Here is a 12,932-nt window from a genome sequence, read left to right as displayed (position 1 = left end):
CGGAAGGAAGAATGAGCCCACATTCATAGAGACACAGAAAGGGAGACGGAAATTACATGGTTGGTAGTGCTATCATTTACACTGATTCAGGACCACGGACAGAACCACATGTGTGGTAATAGAGATAAAACATGCTCTCTCTTGTTTCATGAACACACAGTGGAGCGATGCAGATGCACACTGTGCATTATGAGCACCGTGGTGTGCTTTATGGCCATAAGCACTATTTTTACAGCATGCAAGCATTTTCCTTTTTGTGGGGAAATTATCCCCTCCAGATTGTTTCTAATTTAAAGCCACGATCTGGCTACATAAATTCAGGTTATACCCACTTAGATTCTTAAAGAGTTGAGCAAAACTTGTAAAGGTAAGCATTTTGCTTTTCTTCCTTAACTATAACCATAATTTAAACAACTTTATTGTTGAGTGCAACAAACATATCACAATCGAAATTACATGTAAAGTTGTTGTGTTTTGTTGTAGTTTCATTGAAGACATATAAACAACAAAGAAACACATTTAAGGACAACAGTGATTTACAAGAGCATGACATTATTTCCATAATTACTATATTTTAACAATTTCTGGTATACACCACCAGGGGTGAAACAAGTAATGAGATTGTACTGTTACAAGTCCTATATGCCAATATTTACTTGACGTGAAACTCTACCCTTAGGTTTGAGCCTAACTCCACCCTGCATTATTTAGAATAATGTAACAAGTGTGCATGGACTCTGATGAGGCAGGGAGTTGGCAAGGGGAGGGGGGCTGCCCACCTTAGATTAGAGAAATTTGTATGCCTGTCTTTTTTATCTGCTAGAAATTAGTTACTATAGATAATCTGTCAAATAGATTTGGTAGAGTTAAAAGTACAATGTCTCCCTCTTAAATGTAGTGAGGTTTGTGTGGGTAGCATTAAATGCAGTGGTGAAAACAAGAAACTAGGGCTGCAAGAACTAATCGATTAAATCGATGAAAAAAATACTGTATACTGTACTGTAACATCATATATGTTGTGCTGAAAACACACCATTGACCGAAGGCAAGCTGTCATGCAGCGTCTATGGAAAGGAGCAGCAGGTGTGGCCAGATAATACCCACCACAGTTGATCAGAAACACAGTCCTCCCACCAGAAACTATTAATTTCAAACTTGTGCCAGCCTGTCAGTGTCAGTGATGGCCAGTGATGCCACTAACACGTTAGCCTACTTGGTAACGCTACTCTAATCTGACTCCTTTTTTCAGTAACCAGTAGGCTAGTCTAACGCGTTACTATTTCCAAATCAGTAGTCAAATTAAAGTTACTTATCTAAGTCACTATGTGTTACTGTGTGTGACAGCCCCACCTCTTGATTGTGTTTATCCTTGAGCTGAGTTGTAGACGTCTTCCTCCAGTCGCATTAGCATGGTCAAAAGAGCTAAACAATCTTTAGAATAATATTCCAATAGCAGCAGGATGTACCAAAATAAATGTCTTTTGTTCAAAATGGGTTGGCTAAATATTATATCCAGTTTAGTTAGACTCTGGCGAAGACAGGTCAACTTTAAAGAAGATGAGCAATGCAGCTGTTTGGTTGTCGATGAACAACAGAATTCCATTGTGGCTTTTTTAACATTTCAGGCCTATCAGAAAATTTAAACTACTAGAATATTGATACATTGGATATATTTCTAAACTGGGTTAGGCAATTCAGGTGTAAGGTATTTTGGCTTTCATTTTTAATTTATAGTCTATATATTTCAAGTCACTATAAATCATTAATATTGTACTACAAGAGGAGATATATCATGCCAGGTTTGCTATTTTCCACCCAAAATTAACAGGAAACTGATTCAACCACTTTAAAACCATATCCTCCAAGATACGTTTTTCAAAGACAAAAACACTACGTGTGTTGGAGGTTTTTACGCTTCTGAACCGAAAATGTCCCAGGATTTAGTCTCTGGTCACCTTACGGAACACAGGTGTAGCTATGTGGTTACTGAAGCCTACTTTGTTACATGGAAACCCATGCACATAGCTTGAGGATGTCTGGACACAAATGTGAGCTGATCACATGCAAAAAATAAAACAAAAACAACTTGTAAATAACAGTCACGCAGTTTCTTAAATATCTGATTTAAGAAACAGATGGGATTTGCTTCCTTCCGTCTGAACATTACTTTTCCATTATTATAAGTGTATGGATGCATCCTCATTTATTTATTTATTTGGTTAATAGTAGTGGCCTTGTCTGTATTTGCCTTTTACATCAGCAATTATTAACTTTGCTAACAACATTTTACATATTGAGTCACATGGAACTGTCAATGTTTTAAATACCACTGAATAAGAAGACAAGGCATCCTTTTAGTTTTATGAATAAAATACTTGAAGTATTCAAACCTAGCTCTTGTTCTTTTTATCCAATAAACAAGAAATTATTTGTGAGCCTGAAAAGTGGTCCAGTAAAAAAATGTACACTGTAATGAATTATTATATGAATGCAAAACTGCTCTATGCCTTAAATCAGGCATGGTACCTGAGGACTTGGCGCTCTGAAATGGAACATAAAAATATAAAATAAAAACAATTCCTACAAAATAAAACACTGTTTTGCTTAATTCCATACATTCAGGGGTTTTGCTGCTGAAGTCCCTCTTGGTTTGGTATGATCAGTAACTTATGGTGGCTAACGGTATACAGCATTAGCAAACTTTAGTGATGTGTTTTTGAAAATGGCATTACAGAGACAATTCCCATTCAATTACTCTTCTCTTGCTAATTGTGTTATGCAGCAGTTTGTTTTAGCATTTTAATTTGCCCGGTAGTGTGTTAATTTCTTTCGATTTCCCTGAGTGGAACGTCAGGTTTAATTAGAGATGCACGCATCCAGTTTTTTCTGATCCAATCCGATACCAATACATGGGCTGAGCATATCGGCCGATACCCGATACCGGATACCGATCCGATCCTACTGTTGTAATGAATGAACCATATACCTGTCCATGGGAGCATAACATATATATTTGGCCTTGTTAAAAAAGGTTACAAATTAACACAGATATAAATGTACTTAATATTATTTATTAAAAAATAACAAAGTGTTCATTAGCAGCAAAAATAAATAAATAACACTTCCATGTAAATGTAATATAAAAGCATATTTATAGCAATTATACACTTCACCTCTGATCTCCTTATTCCCTTACTGTCCTCTCTCACCCTTGCTGGATTTCTACCTGCAGTAAGTTGATATTCTGACACAGCTAGTGTCTCCAGAATTGTATACATCATCTACAATAGGGAAAGGAGAAAAAAATACATCCATTGAGAGAAATCCCCACAAGGTCATTATTATGTAATTAACAAAATAGTTACAATAGGCAGTTATACAGTTTAATAGGGGTAGGGCCTCATAATTAGCAAACTACGCCAGATACTGAAGCTTGGGTATGCCGCTTTGGTGCCCGCATAACTGCCAATTAAGCATTTGAATTTTTAACCTTTTCCCACTGACCAGAAACAGTATTTCAAATTAGATTATACCTTCAGTCAATAGTACCAGCAAATTGACTGCATAGCCATTACATTAGACCTAATCCTTTCCAGTGATCACTGATTATAGACCAACGGGTGTCATTAGGTTTCTAAGTGTTATGCTGGCCAATTAAACCACATGCAAAAATAAATATCACTATGAGAAAGCATCACATATGCTGTGTTCACACCAGTGGCATGGCTCCAAACACATCTCATTGTCTGACTGTTCCTATTTGTTTTAGGATGTCACGCATACTTGAAACCAACAGAAGCTGACAGCCAGCTGAAAAGATGCATAACAACAAACCAAAAAAATGTCAAATTAATTTTGCTTTCTGCGCTTCTCCTTCTTATTTAAAACACTTGTCATGACTAGATTAATGAATCTCCCTGAATTCCAATGTAGTTGGCTGCTTGGCTTTAATTTTTGCCGTTGCCTGTGTGTGCTACTTGCTAATGCTGATACCAGAGATCTGAAGAAGCACTAGCAATATGACAACTGTCTGGTGAATAATCCAAGTTTTATTTGCTATAAAAGCAATAATGACAAATATGAATTAAATTTTGAAATAGCTGCAAAGCACAGCTTCAATAGCAGAACTGGGACACATTCAGATGTGGTGCACATGTTTCAATTGAAGATCAAATCAGAGAAACACATGAGTTTCTCCCTTTGAACTGCAAAAACTCAATGCAAAAGTGTTTCTTTTGCTCTTGAAACTGCAGTTATTAACCTCCAGTACGACTGTAGAACACTCAGGCAATGTGAAGACTGCACCCACTTGACTTAACTGATCTTAAACTTGATGTCACTGGTTATGTACTAACAACATAACTAAACCTTCCATCATAAAATTACCACCTAAAGCAGCAATTTCTGGATGTTGCAGATTTTATATCAGACGAGGAGATGCAATTAGCTGAACATTTGTTTTTCTCACTATAGCGGTTGGGGCCTATCAGCATACATGACATGCACGTTCAAAATGCAGCAGGGATGAAGCCAGAAACATAAGGACATTATTCAATTTATTTAGTTAGCATCCCCAAATGCTGTCCTTTAGACAAAACCTACAGACTTGCAGGTGTTTTTGAAGAAGCTTCCAAACCAGATAGTGATCATTACCCTAGAATTGCAAAAACTCCCACAAAACTCACCTTTCCGAACTTTAACAAGTATGACTTTAGAGGGTATATTTTTACCATAAAGTGATAAAGTTTCTGATACACAGAAAACGGGATGGCTGCTTAATTCTGATGCATTTGTTAGCTTTGTCTCAAAAGCCTGGAAAGGGCAGAAAGATATGTAATTTAGTATTAATTCTAATTTCTCAAGTTTTGTTTTGTTGTGAAAATTAAACTATAACAATTCTGGTTGTGTAACCAGGGCCTCAGAATAATTCAGTGTTGTTGTATCAGTGAGATTTTGTGTGTCTTGCTTTTGAGACCCAACCATCTATCAACCACAGGAATGCATTCATGGAGCATGCTATCAATAGCAAAGAAGTCAACCCTGCTCTTTGTCTGAGCTTTCGACATCTTCAATGAAGAGGCAGTTGCCCACAGCAGCATTATTAATTGATCTTCAGAGATTCCTCCTGGCTTGGGACATTTAATGTAGTTTTTAACAGCAGCAGTGAACATAGATACTCTGTGACTATCAATGCTTTTTTTGGGTGGAAAATTATGCATTTAAAAATAAATATGACTTATATATGATAATGTAATTTTGATGCCTAATTGGCAGAATATGTAGAATCAAAATCCACACTAAATGTGAAGTGCTCTCTTGAGCACTTCCTCGTGTTCCAAATGCCGTTTGCTCTCAATGAGTCCATAAAGAGAAGCCATAATCCTCTCATGCCATCTGAAGAGGCATTCTCATTGTAGGTGATTATGGCACTGGAGGGCTTGTCATCGTCCCACTAATCTCCTAATTAGTGGCCCGAGTCTAAATATGTCATTCAGTCAAATGACTACTAATGTTCAATTCATGTATCATATGGAACGCATTGAGTGTTCTCAGATTGAGGCTGAAAACCCATTGCTTTGCCCAAAATATCCTGACATTATCTCAGACTTGAGACAAGACCTAAGTTACGGTTAAGCAACAGGACAAATATACTGTATATCAGTGATTGACTGAGTGCAATGAGGGATGTTTTGTTTAAATTTTTGTATTCAACTTTGCCGATTCAACGGTCTCAGCCAAACAACATAAGAGAGACACTGATGCACATGCACAAATATATCGTTAGTCGCCAGTTGTTTGGCTAATGCTGGCATATCCTAACATAACATATCGCCCGAACCTATCCTTGAAAGACATGAAATGAATCCATAAATTTACAATTTTTCTAAGCTTCTGTTATCCAAGTTTATTTTTAAATGCATTGGTAAAGGGGAGAGAAATGCTGCCATGGAGATCGAAATTATTATTTTAATAATCATAGGGCATTCATTTCCTGTCACTCATTGACTAGATAGAAGGCTTAAAAAACAGAGGATAACAGTGCCCACATGATCTAGTTTTTGGGAGGTCAACATTCAAAATGCTCATCATTTTTAATTATCATTTTGAAAGTATTGATTTTTAAGTAGAAATCTATTTACCGAACATTTAACAATAACTTCACGCACATAACTTTGTTCAACAAAAATGCGGTATTCACAATTCATTTCCTTGAAATTGAATTCATGCAGTTACCTTTTGCTTTTAGTATTTCTATTATATGTCTTTTTTTTATTTGGATACTTTTTTTTAATATAATATAAGCTGTTGCAGCCAAGAACATTAGACCAAAATTACTCTTACTTAATGCACTGTTTTCTTGGCTACATTACAACAAGAGCATTAGTTCTTTATAGGTGCTAGGGTGAAAGGGTAAAGTAACAAAAAAACACCAGTCAACACATAATGTGCTGTGCTTGCACAAAGGCAATCGCTGAATAAAATATGCAATTAAACAGACTGGAGGAAAAAAATCAGATGCAAAGAGATGCAAAAGAGCTGAAGCGCTTCATATAATTTTGCCCGTGTATATTACAAAATATACAGACAGTATAGATTTATAAAATACACTGGCAAAAGATAGATACGCCAAAGTCATGTATTTGGACAAATTCTAGATGTGATTGTAGAAAAGCACTGGGCCACTGGGTCAAACATAGTTACAGAGATCAAAACGACAAAGCACGGCCAAGCCATTCATCCACTCCCTCTTTGCCTGCGCTATAGAGTCTGGATCAATACAAGGGAGAGCTGCATCAGGCAAAACTAATTGTGGAGGTGGAGGTGGGGCGGTTCACCTATTCTTTAAAGTGTTTTAAAATGTGCAGTGAGCTCCCCGCACAGAAGGGAGACCCCTCTAAAAACACAATGTCCTGGAGTGGCTGTTTGATTGTTTTTCTGCTACGGTATGTCAGTAAGAAATAAAAGGATAGTAGAAGTCTTCAGGTGTTGAAGCTAAAATGATTCAGAAGTTGGCTCTCTTACAGCAGGTGGTGTCTCAGTTGTTAGCACTGTTACCTTACAAGAACCGGGCCAAAACGATAGTGATGTATGTAGGAATTTGATTGCTCTCCCTGGACTCTTTTCTTCATTTCAAAGACAGATTGATTGGAAACAGTGGGGACAAATGTGAGTGTCTAGGATAACTAATTTTAATGTATTCTGGAGGAGACTCACCCCTGATCTGCAAGGCATTATAGCGAAAAAATGTCCCAAAGTAGTCAGGTTGAGGTGTGGCCTCTGTGATAATGCTTCGAATAGTACAGATTTTTTTTTTTTTTGTTGGGAGTGCATCTTGGCTCATTCAGAGAAAAAAACAGGTACAGCCACACATTCATCAATATTATTATTTCTGCTATCGAAGCCTAAAAGGGACATCAGACTTACTGTGCAGATTTTTTATTGAACATTTTATTGCTGGTTTTATTGCTTATTCTTTCTGTAATACAACTATTTGCTTTGTCCATTTGTGTTATTTTCTTTTTCTTCCTCTTGCTATCATGGCACAAAAGTGAGGTCAACTAAGCCTGCAATTAATTTTCACCAACTGCTTAGGCGTGCAGTGTGGCCTGTTGACATAGGCGCCGAAATAACACACGTGCAGTGTGTCCTGGCTATTATCTAACACCAAAGAGGCAGGTTTGAGTATTGTTGCCTGGTTTGTATGTATGTTTGTATGTCCATCTGTGGCCTGATTTGATGCAACCGTGCAAGATACAGTCTTTAAATATTACAGTGTGTTTAGATCGAAATGAAGGCCCACACATATGACCTATGGCATGCTCATATCATTTTCTTACCCTATGCACAGGCATCATTTGGATCACTTACAGGAATGTATGCTCATTATGCATATTCATTTCATATTATTTTTCTCGCATTACTTGAGTTTGTAGGGTCCTTCAATAGTTTCTTATCAGGTTTAGGGCCTAATCTAAGTGACTATTGATTTAATCACATGGATTATTCTTCATCCGCATGCACTCATGCTAACGCATGCAGGTAACACAATTTGGAAAGTACTCAATTAAGTCAAATGAAAACCTTCTCAAGTTATATAGAGAGTAAATAACATAGTATTTACTAGCCTGCATATCTATGTTCTCTCAAATTCAATCACATCAACAGAGTTTTATGTGTTAGCAAGGAAATGGCATAATCATCTGTAGACATTCATTGTAGCCTTCTCACGCTGAAATTGAATTTTGCTATTAAGACTCAATTTGTCGCATGAAATTGTGGTTTTATTAGATTCCAACTGACCTAACTTTGGCTCGCTGTATAGACGAGGGGCGATTTTGAAAACCATTTTGTGTGTGTGAGTGTGTTTGTGTGTGTTATGAAGATGTCTTCAGACGGCCCTGTCTGTTCTGATTTGGTACAGGCATTCCCATTTGAAATAACTAACTAACTACTAAATTAAATTCACTGTATTATCAATTCTTAACTGAGGAAGATAAAAATACATAAACCCTTACTAATAATGTCTTTAAGCTGCTTCTACTAAAGCAAAGTATTCATTACATAGATAAAGTGACGTAACATAGTTACAGAAGTAGATTAACTTAATAGCTAATTTACATCCATTAAGTCTACGTTCAATTTTGAATATATTTCAATTTAATTTCTATAGATGAATGAACCTGGAAATTAACACACACTGAACAACTGTCTTCACTTCCTTTTCTCTAAAGTATCTGAATGTCTTTTTTTGCTTCTATGTTGAACATCCTATCTACGTGGATTATTTGATGAAAAGACTCCGCTTTCCATTTCATGGTAATTGACACCAATTTTCCCAGAAGAGGCACACGAACCAGATGTGGAAATTTCCTAGCAATAAAAAGTAGCTGACGTGCGATATGAGAGAAGAAAAATGTCCTGTCTGATGCACAGTTGCGTCTCTGGGGGTAATCAACAAATCTGTTTAGCCACAAAGAAAAGGAGTTACTGTGAGAACATCCAAGAGAAGCCTTTCAAGACATCAGAGAACTACTGCTAAGAGTTGGATCTTTTTTTTCTGTCTAGCCTCCCTTTGTACACCTCCCTTTGTAACATTTGAAAGGCCAGGAATGAGTGAGACAGAGAGATTTAAGTCCTCTGTTATTCCTTTTTTTTATCACAGAAATGCTTTTTCCGATTTGATCTGATCTACTTACCTGCTACTGTATGTCACTGACTGTAAAGGTGAAATGAGGCCTCCTTTGTGACCATAAATCCTATTGATTATAATTTAAGGCCAGTCTACTGTCAAATTCACACACAACGGTTGAAGGCAACTGTTAGAGATTGTTCAAAATGTTTCAGATTTGGCTTGAGATATTCCCATATGAAGGGGAGAAATATAGAATGAATTGTAGCCTACATCCCATGCCTTTGTTATAGCCTTCTACGCTACAGTACCTTGTCAAAATGTTATTGTAGGCCTTTTGAGTCTGTTAGGAGCCTCTGGAGTGCTCTTTTTCTCTACAAAAGGGTATGATTTAAGATCATGTAAGCGTGAAAGTTGAATCTGCATGCGCTGGGCTCAGCAGTGAATCCTGCAGACTTCTGCCACAGTGAGTGAACTTTTTCACATCTTTAGTCATTTGAATGTGTACATGCTGTGGTGGCAGCTTTATCGATTTACACAACAGATTGATGTTTTTTTATTTGTTTTTCAAAGAAAGTGAAATACAATTTTGAGATAAATGCAGTGTTTTGATGAGGAGGACCTGTATTTCCCCGTGTTACAGTCTATTGTTGCATCTCTAGCAATGAAATAGAAATATTACTGTCTCACTGTCAAAATAAAAATGTTGTAATCCTAGTTCAGTGTTAAAACGCCAAATTGTTCAGTTTTTCTGCTCTTGGCAGCTCCTGTTTGTCAAGGAAAATTGAACAGCAATGTAGACAGTGGTACATAAAGACTATATTATTTCCCAGTTTGGCTGACCTTGTACAAGGTCAAATGTTAAATTTAACTCTATAGTTTAAAATGTTCACTTTTGTGTCACAGTGACAAGCCAAACTAGATTCATCCCTACAACTTCACACATAACAGCTAAAATTAGGTAAAAAGTAAATTCTGTAACTTTGTGGTTCTTACAGTACACTTCCCCTTTTTTTCATTTAATGCTTTTGTCTATTCACAGGCTGCTGAAACCCCCCCACAAGCTCTTGTTTGTCCTTCTGTAATGGTCACTTTTTCATGTCACATAAAAAGCAGTAAATATTGCACTCCATTCACATCCCTCCACGGGTCGTAATTTTACATTTGGCCCACAGCGACACGCTGAAAGGCTTGACCTCAACCGGGGCACCAGACGCTGTCAAGCTGGGTCTGATTGCTAACATGGCAGTCTGACTAGCAACATCTCGTATCAATGAGAAGTGACCTTACAGCATTGCAAAAACAATAGAGAGGTGAGACACCCCTAAAAGAACCCTGGCCTTGATGTGAGGTAGTGAGGTGAGAGTACACAAGCTGGCCTTGTATCACTGACCTGGGGCTACTATTCTTGTAATTGTCTACAATATTTTATCAACTGATATAGCAAGTGATATAATTAAGCAATAGCTCATGGTATGTTATCGCACACAGGCTAGCAACTCCTGTGCAAAATTACTGTTTTTAGGAGTCTGGTGGCTTTAAAGAGGGTATAGATAATGGCTTCAATTCCCAGTGGAAACGTGCTGTCTGAGGGTAAGTAATGTTTTTTTCTCAGACTCGGAGTGATACGATATTCTGCAAAGGAATTCAATGTCATAGCTGTATGTAGTTATTATAATCTTGGCTATTAACCATCAGAATTAATCAGATTGCTTGATTTGAGCTGCACTTTTTATAACAATGATTAATGGATTAGATTATTTACTCCACACTTATTTTGTGGTTTAAAAAAAACATATGAATTAAGCAAAGTGCATGCAAAAAGCTCAGATATATTCTTAACTAGAAATTTAGCATACATAAATCAAACATCAAGAAAAATAAAAAAACATCTACACACTTTAGGGAGACAGGCAAGTAGTTAAATAAATTGAGAAGTATAATATGTTCACTGGATGGACATGTTGGAAACAAATAAAACATAATGTAAATATCTTTTGGGGGTGTAATTCAGAGATATAGCCAGACTGGGTGTCATGTTTGATATTCTGTTAGTGGTTTAAAACTCACAGTACAACTTAGAGTGTCCTTTAAGTGCTGTTTACAATAGGGACTGGACTCAGAAGAGAATACAATTATTCTTAAATACTACTACAGGCATCTGGTCAAATGCTTTCAAGATCTTTCAAACACCCCTTTTTTTAAACAAAAAAAAAAAGCATTTCAGAGGGATAACTATCATTTCCTTAACAAATGTGTGCTGTAAGAAAACCATGATAGTCGCCTGACTCTGAAGTAGTAAAAGAGTTGGACCTATCCACGGGCAGAATAATGGGAAACTGCACTGATAAATATTGAACATCCTCTAATGAAAGAAGATCAAAAAGCCCGTGCTGAAGACGAGCAGAGCCGACACATCTTCGCCATAAATAAAACATGATATACTGCAGGCTTCTACTCCCAGCCCAGATTTAATGAGAGAAAAAATAACAAACACATATGGTGGGACAGAACACTGCACTGCACACTCAGATTATCTCACAGCAGGGACAACTGGTAAAGGAAACCCTAAAGATGATTTGAAAAATACAATTGAATATATTTGTTATTTCAAAGTACTTTGTTAAATATAGAGCAGGAAACAGTTAATTAAATTGTTTTCTAAGGCATAAATTGTTTTATTTTGCAAATCATAGTGTGTGTATGTGTGATATGTAATTTCGAGGTGAGACCGGCATACAGCAGAACTGAACACCCAGGGAGAGAAATATGTGAATCTCTGGAATAATAATTGCAGTATAATTATTATTCTCTCCCTCATGGAACACTTTCTAGGAATTCCATGTTTGATATTTGCATGTTATGTTTATGATTGTGGCTTAGTAAGAAACAGCTTGCCATTGCATAGTGACATTATATTTATGTTAAGTTATGCACATATTGATAAGAATGTATTATGCCTATGTAAAGACATTGATTTTCCCCACATTGATTGGTTTACTGAACGGGGCAACTTCAGTGCTCCAAGGGGTCAGGGAACACGTAAGCCAGGGTTCCTTCATGAAATGAGTGTTATTAATATTTATTAAACAAAGGGCACAATGAAAAGTAGAGACATCTTGATCATATTTTACTCCTGATTCCAATCTTTAAATATTGAGTTTGCCCACCAAGTCTAATCCATCCATATCTATTCTTGTTAAATTGTATTTGTTTCCGTGCATAATATACTGCACGCTACGCTCTTCTTCGTTGGTTTCTGAATCCTCTTGGCAACAGCTCGCTAAGCTCCGCTCTGTTGTTGATCTCAATCGTTTCTGTCTGGTTAAATCCGTGGTTAAATCACCACCACCATGTCTCTTTCTTCTCTGAAACAAAGAAAGGAAAACTTTCAGTTCACCAGAGAATGGACAGAAAAGTTTTTGTTTCTGTCACTGTGAAGCCTGTGTTTACTCTGCAGCCATATCTGTGTGTAAAGAGGATAAGTTGATAAGGCATTTTCAGAAAAACCACGCTACTCTGCATGCATGTTACGTTAATTTTTGTCAGTCCAGTGTTTGATGAATAAACTAATGTTTCATATGTGCTTGTAAGCCTGGTAAAGTAACTAATAACTGAAGTTATCAGATGAATGTAGTGGAGTAAAAAGTAGAATATTTCCACTGATTTGTAGTGGAGTAGAAGTATAAAGTAGCTTGTAAAAAAGTACTCAAGTTAAGGAGAAGAGCCTCAAACTTGTACTTTAGTCCAATAATGGAGTGAAAACCTCTGGTTAACAGGTTTGTTCATTTAACAAGGATTG

This window comes from Echiichthys vipera (assembly GCF_963691815.1).
Source record: "Echiichthys vipera genome assembly, chromosome: 23".
Classification (NCBI taxonomy): domain Eukaryota; kingdom Metazoa; phylum Chordata; class Actinopteri; order Perciformes; family Trachinidae; genus Echiichthys; species Echiichthys vipera.
This window is presented reverse-complemented; position numbering follows the sequence as displayed.